Source organism: Phacochoerus africanus, chromosome 1 (assembly GCF_016906955.1).
Source record: "Phacochoerus africanus isolate WHEZ1 chromosome 1, ROS_Pafr_v1, whole genome shotgun sequence".
In the NCBI taxonomy this organism is placed as follows: domain Eukaryota; kingdom Metazoa; phylum Chordata; class Mammalia; order Artiodactyla; family Suidae; genus Phacochoerus; species Phacochoerus africanus.
The window spans coordinates 221,138,690-221,154,284 of NC_062544.1; the positions used below are offsets into that span (position 1 = coordinate 221,138,690).

General features: G+C 39.7%; 1 protein-coding gene across 4 annotated transcripts in view; it reads right to left on the bottom strand.

Moving 5' to 3' along the window:
* Window positions 1–15,595, bottom strand: part of CFAP91 (cilia and flagella associated protein 91) — a 163,377-nt gene that overhangs the window by 122,970 nt on the left and 24,812 nt on the right. The gene's annotated exons all lie outside the window — the stretch shown is intronic.

Here is a 15,595-nt window from a genome sequence, read left to right on the forward strand (position 1 = left end):
AAATGGAAGAGGCCCTAAATCTATAAAATCAGAAAAGAAAAAGAAGTTATAACTGACATCAAAGAAGTAACAAAGGATCATAAAAGATTATTAAGAGCAACTATATACCAATAAAATGAACAACCTAGAAGAAATGGACAAATTCTTAGAAAGGTACAATCTTCCAAGACCGAACCAAGAAGAAATAGAAAATAGGAATAGACCAATTACCAGTAATGAAATTATACTAGTAATTTTAAAACTTTCAACAAACAAAAGTCCAGGACCAGATGGCTTCACAGGTGAATTCTACCAAACATTTAGAGATAAGTTAATATCTATTCCTCTAAAACTACTCCAAAAAAATTGCAGAAGGCATACTTCCAAACTCATTCAATGAGGGCACCATCTCCCTGATACCAAAACCAGATGAAAATAACACAAGAAAATTATGAACCAGGAGTTCCTGCTATGGTGCAACAGGATCAGTGGCTCTTGGGAGCACTGGGATACAGGTTCAATTTTTGGCCCTGCACAGCAGGTTAAGGGTCCAGCATTGCCACAACTGCATCTTGGGTCACAACTGAAGCTAGGATCTGACCCCTGGCCCAAGAACTCCATATGCCACAGGGTGGCCAAAAAAGAAAAAAAAAGGGGGGGGAAAGAAAATTATGAGCCAATATCACTGATGCATATAGATGCAAAAATCCTCAAGAAAATACTAGCAAACTAAACCAAAAAGACATTAAAAGGATCATACACCATGATCATGCAGGATATATTCCAGGGATGGAAAGATTTTTGAATACCCACATATCAATCAACGAGACACACCACATTAACAAACTGAAGAATAAAAACCATATTATCATCTCAATAGATACAGAAAAATCTTTTGATAAAATTCAACATTCGCTTATGATGAAAAATAACTCTTAAAAAAAAAGGCATCCATATAGGAAGAGAAGAGATCAAACTGTCACTGTATGCAGATGACACGATACTATACATAGAAAACCCGAAGGACTCAACCCCAAAACTACTTGAACTGATTAATAAGTTCAGCAAAGTAGCAGGATATAAGATGAACATTCAGAAGTCAGTCGCATTTCTGTATACCAGCAATGAACTATTAGAAAAGGAATACAAAGATACAATACCTTTTAAAATTGCACCTCACAAAATCAAATACCTCGGAATACACCTGACCAAGGAGGTAAAGGACTTATATGCTGAGAACTATAAAACTTTAATCAAAGAAATCAAAGAAAATGTCAAGAAATGGAAAGATGTTCCATGTTCCTGGATTGGGAAAATCAATATTGTAAAAATGGCCATACTACCCAAAGCAATCTACAGATTCAATGCAATCCCTATCAAATTACCCGTGACATTTTTCACACAACTAGAACAAACAATCCAAACATTTATATGGAACCTCAAAAGACCCAGAATCGCCAAAGCAATCCTGAGAAACAAAAACCAAGCAGCAAGCATAACTCTCCCAGACTTCAAAAAATATTACAAAGCCACAGTCATCAAGACAGTGTGGTACTGGTATCAAAACAGACAGACAGACCAATGGAACAGAATAGAGAATCCGGAAATAAACCCTGACACCTATGGTCAATTCATCTTTGACAAGGGAGGCAAGAACATCAAATGGGAAAAAGAAAGTCTATTCAGCAAGCATTGCTGGGAAACCTGGACAGCTGCATGCAAAGCAATGAAACTAGAACACACCCTCACACCATGCACAAAAATAAACTCCAAATGGCTGAAAGACTTCAATATACGACAGGACACCATCAAACTCCTAGAAGAAAACATAGGCAAAACACTCTCTGACATCAACATCATGAATATTTTCTCAGGTCAGTCTCCCAAAGCAATAGAAATTAGAGCAAAAATAAACCCATGGGACCTCATCAAATTGAAAAGCTTTTGCACAGCAAAGGAAACCCAAAAGAAAACCAAAAGACAACTTACAGAATGGGAGAAAATGGTTTCAAATGATGCAACTGACAAGGGCTTAATCTCTAGAATATATAAGCAACTTATACAACTCAACAGCAAAAAAACCAATCGACCAATGGAAAAATGGGCAAAAGACCTGAATAGACTGTTCTCCAAAGAAGATATACAGATGGCCAACAAACACATGAAAAAATGCTCAACATCGCTGACTATAAGAGAAATGCAAATCAAAACTACCACGAGATACCACCTCACACCAGTCAGAATGGCCATCATTAATAAGTCCACAAATAACAAGTGCCGGAGGGGCTGTGGAGAAAAGGGAACCCTCCTGCACCGTTGGTGGGAATGTAAACTGGTACAGCCACTATGGAGAACAGTTTGGAGATACCTTAGAAATCTATACATAGAACTTCCATATGACCCCACAATCCCACTCTTGGGCATCTATCCGGACAAAACTCTACTCAAAAGAGACACATGCACCCGCATGTTCATTGCAGCACTGTTCACAATAGCCAGGACATGGAAACAAGCCAAATGTCCATCAACAGATGATTGGATTCGGAAGAGGTGGTATATATACACAATGGAATACTACTCAGCCATAAAAAAGAATGACATAATGCCATTTGCAGCAACATGGATGGAACTAGAGACTCTCATACTGAGTGAAATGAGCCAGAAAGACAAAGACAAATACCATATGATATCACTTATAACTGGAATCTAATATCCAGCACAAATGAACATCTCCACAGAAAAGAAAATCATGGACTTGGAAAATAGACTTGTGGCTGCCTGATGGGAGAGGGAGGGAGTGGGAGGGATCAGGAGCTTAGGGTTATCAGACACAACTTAGAATAGATTTACAAGGAGATCCTGCTGAGTAGCATTGAGAACTATGTCTAGATATTCATTGCAGCAGAACAAAGGGTGGGGGGGGAAATGTATATATGTAAGGATAACTTGATCCCCTTACTGTACAGTGGGAAGAAAAAAAAAAAACTCTTCAGGGAATTCCCATTGTGGCTAAGTGGCAATGAACCCAACTAGTATACATGAGGATTCAGGTTTGATTCTTGGCCTTGCTTTTTGGGTATACGGATCCAGCACTGTCGTGAGCTGCAGTGTAGGTCGCTGATCAGCTTGGATCCTGTGTTGCTATGGCATAGCTATCAGCTCCAGCTCCAATTTGACCCCTAGCCTGGGAACTTCCATATGCCTTGGGTACAGCCCTAAAATGCAAAAACAAAAACAAAAAAAAAAACAAAAATCTCTTCAGAAAGTGGACATAGAGGGAACATACTTCAACATAATAAAAACCATATGTGAAAAACCCAGAGCTAACATCATACTCAATGGTGAAAAGCTGAAAGCACCTTCTCTAAGATCAAGAACAAGACAGGATGCCCACTCTCACCACTCTTACTTAACATAGTTTTGGATGTCTTAGCCACACCAATCAGAGAAGAAAAAGAAATAAAAGAAATCCAAGGTGGAAAAGAAGAAGTAAGAAGTTCCCACTGTGGCACAATGAGATCAGGAGCATCTTTGCAGTGTCAGGATGCAGGTTCAATCACTGGCCTAGCAAAGTGGGTTAAAGGATCCAGCACTGCTGCACCTGTGGCATAAGTCATAACTGCAGCTCCAGATCTGATCCCTGGCCCAGAAACTCCATATGCTGTGGCATGGCCAAAAAAGGAAAAAAAGAAAAGAAGAAGTAAAATTGTCACTGTTTGCAGATGATGTGATACTATACAAATCCTAAAGATGCTACCAGAAAACTACTAGAGCTCATTAATAAATTCAGTAAAGTTGCTGGATAGGAAATGAATGAACATAAATCTGTTGCATTTCTATACACTAACAACAGAAGATCAGAAAGAGAAATGAGGAATCAATCCCATTTACCCTTGCACACAAAAGAATAAATGCCTAGGAATTTTACTACCTTAGGAATCTACCTAAGGAGGCAAAAGACTTATATTCCAAAAATTCTAAGACACTATAGAAAGAAATTTAAAATGACCCAAACAAATGGAAAGATATACCATATTCTTGTGTTGGAAGAATCAATATTGTTCAAGTGACCATACTACCTAAGACAATGTACAAATTCATTGCAATTCCTACCAAATTATCAATGGCACTTTTCACAGGCCTTGAACAAAATTTTTTTTATCTGTATGGACACATAAGATACCTTGAATAGTCAAAACAGTCTTGAGAAAGAAGAATGGAGCTAGAGGAATCATGCTCCCTAACTTCAGACTATAATAAAAGGCTACTATAATCAAAATAGTATGACAGTTGCACAATAACAGACACATAAACCAATGGAACAGGATAGAAAGCTTAGAAATAAATGTGCATACCTGTGGTCATTTAATCTACAACAAAGGAGGCAAGAATACACAATGTAGAAAAGATAGTCTCTTCAATAACTGATGCTGGGAAAACCGGACAGCTACATGTAAAAGAATGAAATTAGAACATCCTCTAACAACATATACAAAAATAAACTCAAAATGGATTAAAGACTTAAATATAAAACTCCCAGAGGAAAACAGAGGCAGAAGATTCTTTGACAGAAACTGCAGCAATATATTTTGTGGATCTGTGTTCTAGAATACTGGAAACAAAAGCAAAAAAACCCTAATGGTACCTAATTAAACCTAAAACCTTTTGCACAACAAAGGAAACCATAAACAAAACAAAGCAAAAAACCTATGGACTGGGAGAAAATATTTGCAAACCATGCCACCAACAAGGGATTAATTTCCATAACAGACAAACAGTATATACGGTTTAATATTCAATACAAACAAACAAACAAAAAAAACCAAGAGTTCCTGTCATGGCTCAGCAGAAACGAATCTGACTAGGCTCCATGAGGACACAGGTTCCATCCCTGGCCTCATTCAGTAGGTTAAGGGTCCGGCATTGCTGTGAGCTGTGGTGTAGGTCTCAGACACAGCTCAGATCTGGCATTGCTGTGGCTATGGTGTAGGCCAGCGACTACAGCTCCAATTCAGCCTCTAGCCTGGGAACCTCCATATGCTGCAGGTGTGGCCCTAAAAACACAAAAACAGGAACAAAAAAATCCCAAACCCTAAAAAAAAAAATCAGCATAAGACCCAAATAGAAATTTCTCCAAAGAAGACATATTGATGGCCAAAAGACAGAAGGAAAGATGTTCAACATCACTAATTATTAGAGAAATGCAAATCAAAACTACAATGAGGTATTACCTCATCAGTCAGAATGGTCATCATTAAAAAGTCTACAAATAATAAATGCTGGAAAGAGGGCGGAGAAAAAGGAACCCTCCTACATTGTTGTGGGAACGTAAATTTGTGCAGCCACTATGGAGAACAGTGTAGAAGTTCCTTAAATAACTAAAAATAGGCATGAGAGCAGAGTATGAGCTGTTGCAGCTGGAGTTACGGCACACAGGCATTTAGAACATTTCTTCCCGAGATGGGATTAAGATGGCAAAATAGAAGGACTGGAGCTCAACTTCTCTCCTAAAAACAACAAAATTCACAACTAAAGACTGAGCAATCTTCAACCAAATGGACCAGAAACCATAAAAAAGATATCTTACTCCAGAAGACAAAGAGGAGGCCACATCAAGAGGTAGGAGGGGTGATTATGTGATATAAGCACCCCATACCTCACAGGTGGGAAGCCCCACAGACTGGAAAGTAACTGGTTCACAGAGACTTACCTACAGGAGAGTTCTGAGCCCCTCATCAAACTCTCATGTGTGGGAATCTGGCACTGGGAGAAAGAGCCCCCAGAACATCTGGCATTGAAGGCCAGTGAGGCTTGTGTGCAGGAGCTCCATGGGACTGGGGGAAACGGAGACCCCATTCTTAAAAGGTGCACACAGACTTTCACATGCACTGGGTCCCAGGGCAAAGCAAAGTCTCCATAGGAATCTGGGTCAAACCTGACTGCAGTTCTTAGAAGACATCCTGGGAAAACAGGGGTGAACGTGGCTTATTGTGAGGGAAGGACATTGGAAGCAAAGCTCTTGGGAATATTCAGCAGTGTGCCTTTCTATGGAGGTAGCCATTTTGGGGAAATCTGGCCCCACCTGTCAGTCAGCCAGTCAGTGCTGAGAAGCCCCAGGGCAAACAACAATCCAGGTGGGATCACAGCCCTGCCTCTCAGTAAACAGGCTACCTAAAGACCCCTCAGGCACACAGCTGCCTCTAATCCCATCCATAGACTAAGCCCCACCCACCAGAGGGATTAGAATTGGCTCCACCAACCACTAGGCAGGCATCAGCCCCTCCCATCAAGAAGGCTATAGCAAGCCCCATACCGACTTCAGCCACAAGGCAGGTAGACACTAGAAGTATGAGATGCTACAACTCTATTGTCTGTAAAAAGGTCACCACACCAAAAACCTATAAAAATGAAAAAAGACAGAGAACTATAACTCGGATGAGGGAGAAAGGAAAAACCCCAGAAAATCAGCTAAGTGATGAGATTCTCAGCCTCCAGGAAAAAGACTTTAGACTGTTGATGCTGAAGATGATGCAAGACACTGGAAATAAACTGGAGGCAAAGATGGATAACTTACAGGAAACACTGAGCAAAGACATACAAGATATAAAACTTAAACAAGAAGGGATGCAAAATACAATAACTGAAATAAAAAGTCACTAGAAGCAACCAACAGCATAATACAGGAGGCAGAAGAACGAATAAGTGAGGTGGAGGACAGATTAGTAGAAATTACGGATGCAGAACAGAAAAGAGAAAAAAGATTAAAAACAAATGAATAGAGTCTCAGAGAACTCTGGGACAATGTTAAACGCACTAACATCCATATTATAGGGGTGCCAGAAGGAGAAGAGAGACAGAAGGGGACAGAAAAAAATATTTGAAGAGATAATAGCCGAAAACTTCCCTCACATGGGAAGGGAACCACTCACTCAAAATCCAGGAAGCACAATGAGCACCATAAAAAATAAACCCAAGGAGGAATACACTGAGTCATATATTAATCAAACTGACCAAAATTAAAGACAAAGAGAAAATCAATGCTATGCGACTGGAAATCAATAAGAAAAAAACTGCAACAAAACACAAACACCTGGAGACTAAACAACATGCTACTAAACAACCAATGGATCACTGAAGAAATCAAAGAGGAAATTAAAAAATACCTAGAAGCAAATGACAACAAAGATACTCCAAAACCTATGGGATGCAGCAAAAGCCGTTCTAAGAGGAAAGTTTATAGCAATACAAACCCACCTCAGGAAACAAGAAAAAGCGCAAATAACCTAACTTTACATCTAAAGCAGCTCGAGAGAGAAGAACAGACAAGACCTAAAGTTAGTAGAAGGAAAGAAATCATAAAGATCAGAGCAGAAATCAATGAAATAGAAATGAAGAAAACCACAGAAAAGATCAATGAAACAAAAAGCTGGTTCTTTGAAAAGATCAACAAAATTGATTAACCCTTAGCCAGACTTATCAAGAAAGAGAGAGGACTCAAATCAATAAAATTAGAAATGCAAAAGGAGAAGTTACAAAGGACATCACAGAAATACAAAGGGTCATAAGAGACTACTATATGCAACTATACGCCAATAAAACGGAAAACCTAGAAGAAATGGACAAATTCTTAGAAAAGTACAATCTTCCAAGACTAAACCAAGATGAAATAGAAAAGATGAATGGACCCATCACAACAACTGAAATTGAAACTGTGATTAAAAAACTTCCAACAAACAAAAGTCCAGGACCAGATGGCTTCACAGGCGAATTCTATCAAACATTTAGAAAAGAAGTAACACCTATCCTTCTGAAAATATCCCAAAAAATTTCAGAGGAAGGGATACTCCCAAACTCATTCTATGAGGCCACCATTACCCTGATACCAAAACCAGACACAGATTACACAAAAAAGGAAAACTACAGGCCAATTTCACTGATGAACATCGATGCAAAAATTCTCAACAAAATGCTAGCAAACCTCATCCAGCAATACAAAGGATTGTACATCATGATCAAGTGGGATTTCTCCCAGGGATGCAAGAGTTCTTCAATATCCACAAATCAATCAGTGAGATACACCACATTAACAAACTGAAGAATAAAAACCATATGATCCTCTCAATAGACGCGGAAAAAGCCTTTTACAAAATCCAACACCCATTTCTGATAAAAACACTTCAGAAAGTGGGCATATCGGGAACCTACCTCAACATAATAAAGGCCATATATGACAAACCCACAGCTAACATCCTTCTCAACGGTGAAAAGCTGAAAGAATTCCTGCTGAGATCAGGAACAAGACAAGGATGTCCACTCTCGCCACTACTCTTCAGCATAGTTTTAGAAGTCCTAGCCAGAGCAATCAGAGAAGTAAAAGAGATAAAAAAGAATCCAGTTGGAAAGGAAGAAGTAAAACTATCACTATTTGCAGATGACATGATACTATACCTAGAGAATCCTAAAGACTCTGCCAGAAAACCGTTAGAGCTGATCCATGAATTTGGTGAAGTTGCAGGATACAAAATTAATTTTTTTTTCTTTTTGCCTTTTCTATGGCCACTCCCATGGCACATGGAGGTTCCCAGGCTAGGGGTCCAATTGGAGCTGTAGCCGCCAGCTATGCCAGAGCCACAGCAATGCGGGATCCAAGCCACATCTGTGACCTACACCACAGCTCACATCAATGCCAGATCCTTAACCCACTGAGCAAGGCCAGGGATCGAACCCGCAACCTCATGGTTCCTAGTCGGATTCGTTAACCACTGCACCACAACGGAAACTCTGGGATACAAAATTAATACACAGAAATCGATGGCATTTCTATACACTAACAATGAAATATCACAAAGAGAAATTAAGTAAGCAATCCCATTTACCATCACATCCAAAAGAATAAAATACCTAGGAGTAAACCTACCTAGATTCAAAACACCTGTACTCTGAAAACTATAAGACATGGATGAAAGAAATCAAAGATGACACAAATAGATAGAAAGACATACCATGCTCTTGGATTGGAAGAGTTCATATGTTCAAAATGACTGTACTGCCTAAGGCAATCTACAGATTCAATGCAATCCCTATCAAAGTACCAAGGACAGTTTTCACAGAACTAGGACAAATATTTTAAAGTTTGTATGGAAGCACAAAAGACCCAGAATAGCTAAAGCCATTCTGAAAAAGAAAAATGGAGCTGGAGGAATCAGGCTCCCTGCCTTCAGACTATACTACAAAGCCACAGTCATCAAGACCATATGGTACTGGCACAAAGACAGAAATATAGATCAGTGGAACAGGATAGAAAGCCCAGAATTAAACCCATGCACCTACAGCCAACTAATCTATGACAAAGGGGGCAAGACTATACAATGGAGAAAAGACAGCCCCTTCAATAAGTGGTGCTGGGAAAACTGGACAGCCACAGGGAAAAGAATGAAATTAGAACACTCCCTAACACCATACACAAAAATAAACTCAAAATGGATTAAGGACCTAGATACAAGACCAGATAGTATAAAACTCTTAGAGGAAAACATAGGCCAAACACTCTGACATAAACGACAGCAACATCTTCTCAGATCCACCTCTTAGAGTAATGATAATAAAAACAAAAATAAACAAATGGGACCTAATCAAACTTAAAATTTTCTGCACTGCAAAGGAAACCCTAAACAAAACAAAAAGACAACCCACAGAATAGGAGAACGTCATTGCCAGTGCATCAACTGACAAAGGATTAATCTCCAAAATTTATAAACACCTTCGCAGCTCCATACCAAAAAAACAGACAACCCCATCAAAAAATGGGAAGAAGATCTAAACAGACTGTTCTCCAAAGAAGACATACAGATGGCCAAAAAACACATAAAAAGATCTTCAACATCACTCATTATTAGAGAAATGCAAATCAAAACCACGATGAGGTACCACCTTACACTGGCCAGAATGGCCATCATCAAAAAGTCAACAAACAATAAGTGCTGGAGAGGGTGTGGAGAAAAGGGAACCCTAGTACACTGTTGGTGGGATTGTAAATTGGTGCAACTGCTGTGGAAAACAGTATGGAGATGCCTCAGAAAACTAAAAATAGAATTACCATTTGATCCAGCAATCCCACTCCTGGGCATCTATCCAGAGAAAACCACGACTCGCAAAGACACATGTACTCTAATGTTCATTGCAGCACTATTTTCAATAGCCAAGACATGGAAACAACCTAAATGTCCATCAACAGAGGCGTGGATCAAGAAGATGTGGTATATGACTCAGCCATTAAAAGTAATGAAATACCAGCATTTTTAGCAACATGAATGGACCCAGAAATTATCATGCTAAGTGAAGTCAGCCATACAATGAGACACCAACATCAAATGCTTTCACTGACATGTGGAATCTGAAAAAAGCACAGACTGAACTTCTTTGCAGAACAGATACTGCACAGTTTTGAAAAACTTATGGTCTTAAAAAGAGACAGTTTGGGGGGTGGTGTGATGTGCTTGGGTTGTGGAATGGAAATCCTATAAAATTGGATTGTGAAGGTCATTGTACAACTACAAATGTAATAAATTCATTGAGTAATAATAAAAAAAGAACATTTCTCCCCTTCTCTGATGGAATATTAGTTGAAAGAAGTTCAGCTGAAACTATAACCAAAGAAGGTATTACACTTCCAGAAAAATCTCAAAGGAAAGTATTGCAAGTGACAGTAGCAGTTGTTGGATCAGGTTAGAAAGGAAAGGGTGGAGAAATTCAACCAGTTAGTTTGGAAAATTGGAAATAAAATTCTTCTCCCAGAATGTGGAGGTACAAAGTAGTTCTAGATGACAAGAATTATTTCTTATTTAGAGATGGTGGGAGTTCCCTGGTGGCCTAGAAGTTAAGGTTCCAGCACTGTCGCTGCTGTGGCTCAGGTTGAATCCCTGGCCTGGGAACTTCTACATGTCATGCGCGTTGCCAAAAAAAAAAATTTAGAGATGGGCACATTCTTGGAAAATATCTAGACTTTACCAAAAAAGAAAATTATAGGCCAATATCTTCGATGAATATAGACACCAAAATTCTCAACAAAGTATTAGCAAACCAATTCAACAATACCTAAAAAGAATCATATACCATGATCAAGATGAATTCATTCCAGGAAGCAAGGATAGTTCAACATATGCAAATCAATCAATGTGATAACAAACCCACATAATCATCTCAATACACATTAAGCATTTAGCAAAATTCAACATCCATTTATGATTAAAAACTCTTGAAGTTCCTGCTGTGGCACAGTGGATTAAGAGTTGGACTGCAGCAACTTTGATCAATGCAGAGGTGCAAGTTCAATCCCCAGTCCAGTACAGTGGGTTAAAGGATCTAGCATTACCACAGCAGCAGCATACTCCATAGCTGTGGCTGGGATTCAATCCCTGGCCCAGAAACTTCCACATGCCAGGTAGGGGGTGGTGCAACCATAAAATTTTAAAAATTTACTAAAATGGGTATAAAGGAAATACATCTCAACACAATAAAAGCCATTTACCACAAACCCACAGCCAATGAAATACTCAATGGTGAAAAGCTGAAAGTCTTCTAACTAAATTCAGGAACAAGGATGCACACTCTCACCACTTCTGTTAAATACAATATTGGAAGTGCTAGACACAGCAATTAGATAAGAACAAAAAAAAAAAGGTATCCAAATTGAAAGGGAAGAAATAAAATTGTCACTATTTGCAGATGACAAAGTATCCACTCAAAAACTATAAAACTAATAAATGAATTCAGCAAGGTAGCAGGATACAAGATTAATACACAGAAATCTGTTGCATTTCTTTACACTAACAAGGAAATATTAGAAAGAAGTTTTAAAAATCCCATTTAAAAATTGTATCAAAAAATAAAATAAAATACCTAGTAATAACCTTAGCAAGGAAGTAAAAGACCTATATGCTGGAAACTATAAGACATTGATAAAGGAAACTGAAGGTGATTCAAAGAAATGGAAAGATATCCCATGCTCTTAGACTGGAAAAATTAATACTCGTTTGTTTTTTTTTTTGTTGTTGTTGTTTTGCTTTTTAGGGCCATACCTGAGGCATATGGAGGTTCCCAGGTTAGGGGTTCAATTGGAGCTACGGCTTCCAGCCTATGCCACAGCCACAGCAACATCAGATCCAAGCCATGCCTGCGACCTACACCACAGCTCACAGCAACACCAGATCCTTAACCCACTGAGCAAGGCCAGGGATTGAACCCTCAACCTCATGATTCCTAGTCGGATTTGTTTCTGCTTCACCACAACAGGAACTCCTGGAAGAGTTAATACTGTTAAAATGCCCATACTACCCAAAGCAATCCACAGATTTAATGCAATCCCTTTCAAAATACCCATGACATTTTTCACACAACTAGACCAAATAATCCTAAAACTTGTATATAACCACAAAAGATCCAGGACTGCCAAAGCATCCCTGAGGAAAAAGAACAAAACTGGATGCATAACCCTTTCAGACTTCAGACTGTAATACAAAGCTATAGTAATATGAACAGCATGATACCAGCATAAAAACAACCATTAGATCAGTGGAACAGAATAGAGATCCCCAGCAATAAACCTATGAATCTATGGTCAATTAGTCTATGACAAAGGAGGAAAGAATATATAAAGGAGAAAAGAGTTTCTTTAATAAGTGGTGCTGAGAAAGATGGACAGCAGCATGTAAATCAATGAAAGAACTTTCCCTCACATCATTTACAAAAATAAAACTCAAAATAGTTTAAAGGCCTAAATATAAGACATGACACCATAAAACTCCTAGAAGAGAACATAGGCAAAATAGTCTGACATAAATCATAGCAATATTTTCTCAGATCAGTCTCCCAAGGCAAAAGAAATAATGGCAAAAATAAATGGCACCTAATCGAACTTGTAAAGCTTTGCACAGTAAATAAAACCATCCACAAAATGAAAAACCTACAGAATGGGAGAATATGTTTGCAAATGATGCAACCAACAAAGGATTAAAAACCAAAACTAAAATATATAAACAGGGAATTCCTATTGTGGCTCAGCAGTAATGAATTCAACTAGTGTCCATGAGGATGTGGGTTCAATCCCTGGCCTTGCTCAGTGGGTCAAGGATCCTGTGAGCTGTGGTGTAAGTTGCAGATATGGCTTGGATCTGGCATTGCTGTGGCTGTGGTGTAGGCCAGCAGCTATGACTCTGATTCAACCCCTAGCCTGGGAACTTCCATGTGCTGTGGGTGCTGCCCTAAAAAATAAAAAAATTAAAAAGCTGCGGCTTGGATTCAGTCCCTGGCAAGACCTTCCATATACAGGTGTGGCAGGGCAAAAAAAGCCCATGAATTTTGGGGGGCGGGGGGGAATTTTCCCATAGAAATCATGAAAGAGCCCCTCAGCTAATTTACCCATATTGTAGAAATAGTTTTAATAAGCTCAGGAAGTTGACACAACCAAATAATGATGATAGAGAAGGAGTATTTCAAAACCCAAGAGAGGAGTTCCCATTGTGGCTCAAAGGTAACAAGCCGACTGGTATCCATGAGGATGCCAGTTCAACCCCTAGCCCAACTCAGTGGGTTAAGGATCCAGCATTGGCTGTGGTGTAGGTTGCAGACAAGGCTCGGATCCTGCATTGCTGTGGTATAGGCCAGCAGCTACAGCTCTGATTTGACCCCTAGCCTGGGAATTTCCATATGTGGCAGGTGCGGGCCTAAAAAAACAAAAAAACCTCTTTAATTAGCAGGGCAGTAGTATGGCTACTAATCCATCAACAAATGTAGATTCAGGGAAGTATTATGGGCACTTCAAGGGAGATGCTTGAGAATACAAAGTATTACATAAAGTGAAATGCAAAATTGTATATAAATGACCAAAATTTATAAAAGAAGGATGTTAACTGTTAAGCAGTACACAAATGTAAGTGATCAGTATGTATTCTCAGGGCCAGGAAAGAGCTACCCTAAAGATTCCTATCCAGAAAAGACCCTTGGAATCCCAGAAGAGATACCACATGGTTAAAAGTAATACAAGGTTCATTGAGTTCCTGGTCGCTCAGTAGATTATGGACTCGCCATTGTCACTCGGGTTCGATCCCTGGCCTGGGATCTTCCATATACCGCTGGCATAACCAAAAACAGAAAAGTAATATAAGGTTCAGGTCAAGAGGGGCGAAACTGGGAAAAATCATGCTTTATTGATTTTAATTACTATAGTGGTAAATTGAATAATTCAATAAATAATTCATAATAAAGTATGAAGCACCTAACATATGTAACAGAACTGGAATAGATGCTGAGAAGCTACAAAAATGTATAGTAGAAGAGCTTCAAGAACTCAGGGAACTTATGGTCCAGTAAAAGAGCCAGAACCTAAATGAACAATCAGAGCATTAAAATAAACTGGGAGGAGTTCCCATCGTGGCGCAGTGGTTAACGAATCCGACTAGGAACATGAGGTTGCGGGTTTGGTCCCTGCCCTTGCTCAGTGGGTTAACGATCCGGCGTTGCCGTGAGCTGTGGTGTAGGTTGCAGACGCGGCTCGGATCCCCCGTTGCTGTGGCTCTGGCCTAGGCCGGTGGCTACGGCTCCGATTCAACCCCTAGCCTGGGAACCTCCATATGCCGCGGGAGCGGCCCAAGAAATAGCAACAACAACAACAACAACAACAACAACAAATAAAAAATAAATAAATAAACTGGGGCTGGAGTTCCCGTCGTGACACAGTGGTTAACGAATCCGACTAGGAACCATGAGGTTGCGGATTCGATCCCTGCTCTTGCTCAGTGGGTTAAGGATCCAGCGTTGCCATGAGCTGTGGTGTAGGTTGCAGACGTGGCTCAGATCCCACGTTGCTGTGGCTCTGGAGTAGGCTGGCGGCTACAGCTCGGATTAGACCCCTAGCCTGGGAACCTCCATATGCCGTGGGAACGGCCCAAGAAATGGCAAAAAGACAAAAATAAATAAATAGATAAATAAACTGGGGCTTTACTGGCCCAAAGGACCTAGTGGACATAGTTTATAAACAATACTTTAATGGTTAAGAATAAGCTTGAAGAAAAGAGAAAGCTAAAAACAAAGATGAAATAAACTGGCCCTTCCTTACCTAGATGCCAAATTTGGAAGAGGCCAGAGAATGGGAACTGGAAGGGCATTTTATGCAGTTTGAATGTGGGAGTGTTGAGTCAGTCTCTGAAACCAAGCAGGATGCTACAGGGCTCCTGATGGATACAAATCCTTTGTGTGCCCCAACCCCCCCCCCCCTTCTTGTTTGTAGGAAATAGGCTTCCTATAGCCTCCTTGACCTTACCTGAGTTTCAAAGAGCAGATTCAAACAGTGGATAATGAGAAAGGAGGGGATGCAGAGACAAGTCAGGAGAAGTCAAGAAACAATACTGCAGCCTTGGGGCAAGATCCTGGTTCCTCCTCAAGAAATATACAGAACATTATCTTTGAGCTCTTCTGCAGAACTAAGGCCCCCACCCAGGTGATCCAGATGGCAATTTCAACACAAGATGGCTGAAGCATCCCTCTGTGACCTCAGGAAAAAAAGTCACATACCCTTCAGCCTTCACCCTAAATATTGCCATTGAAAACTTTTTCCCCAAAA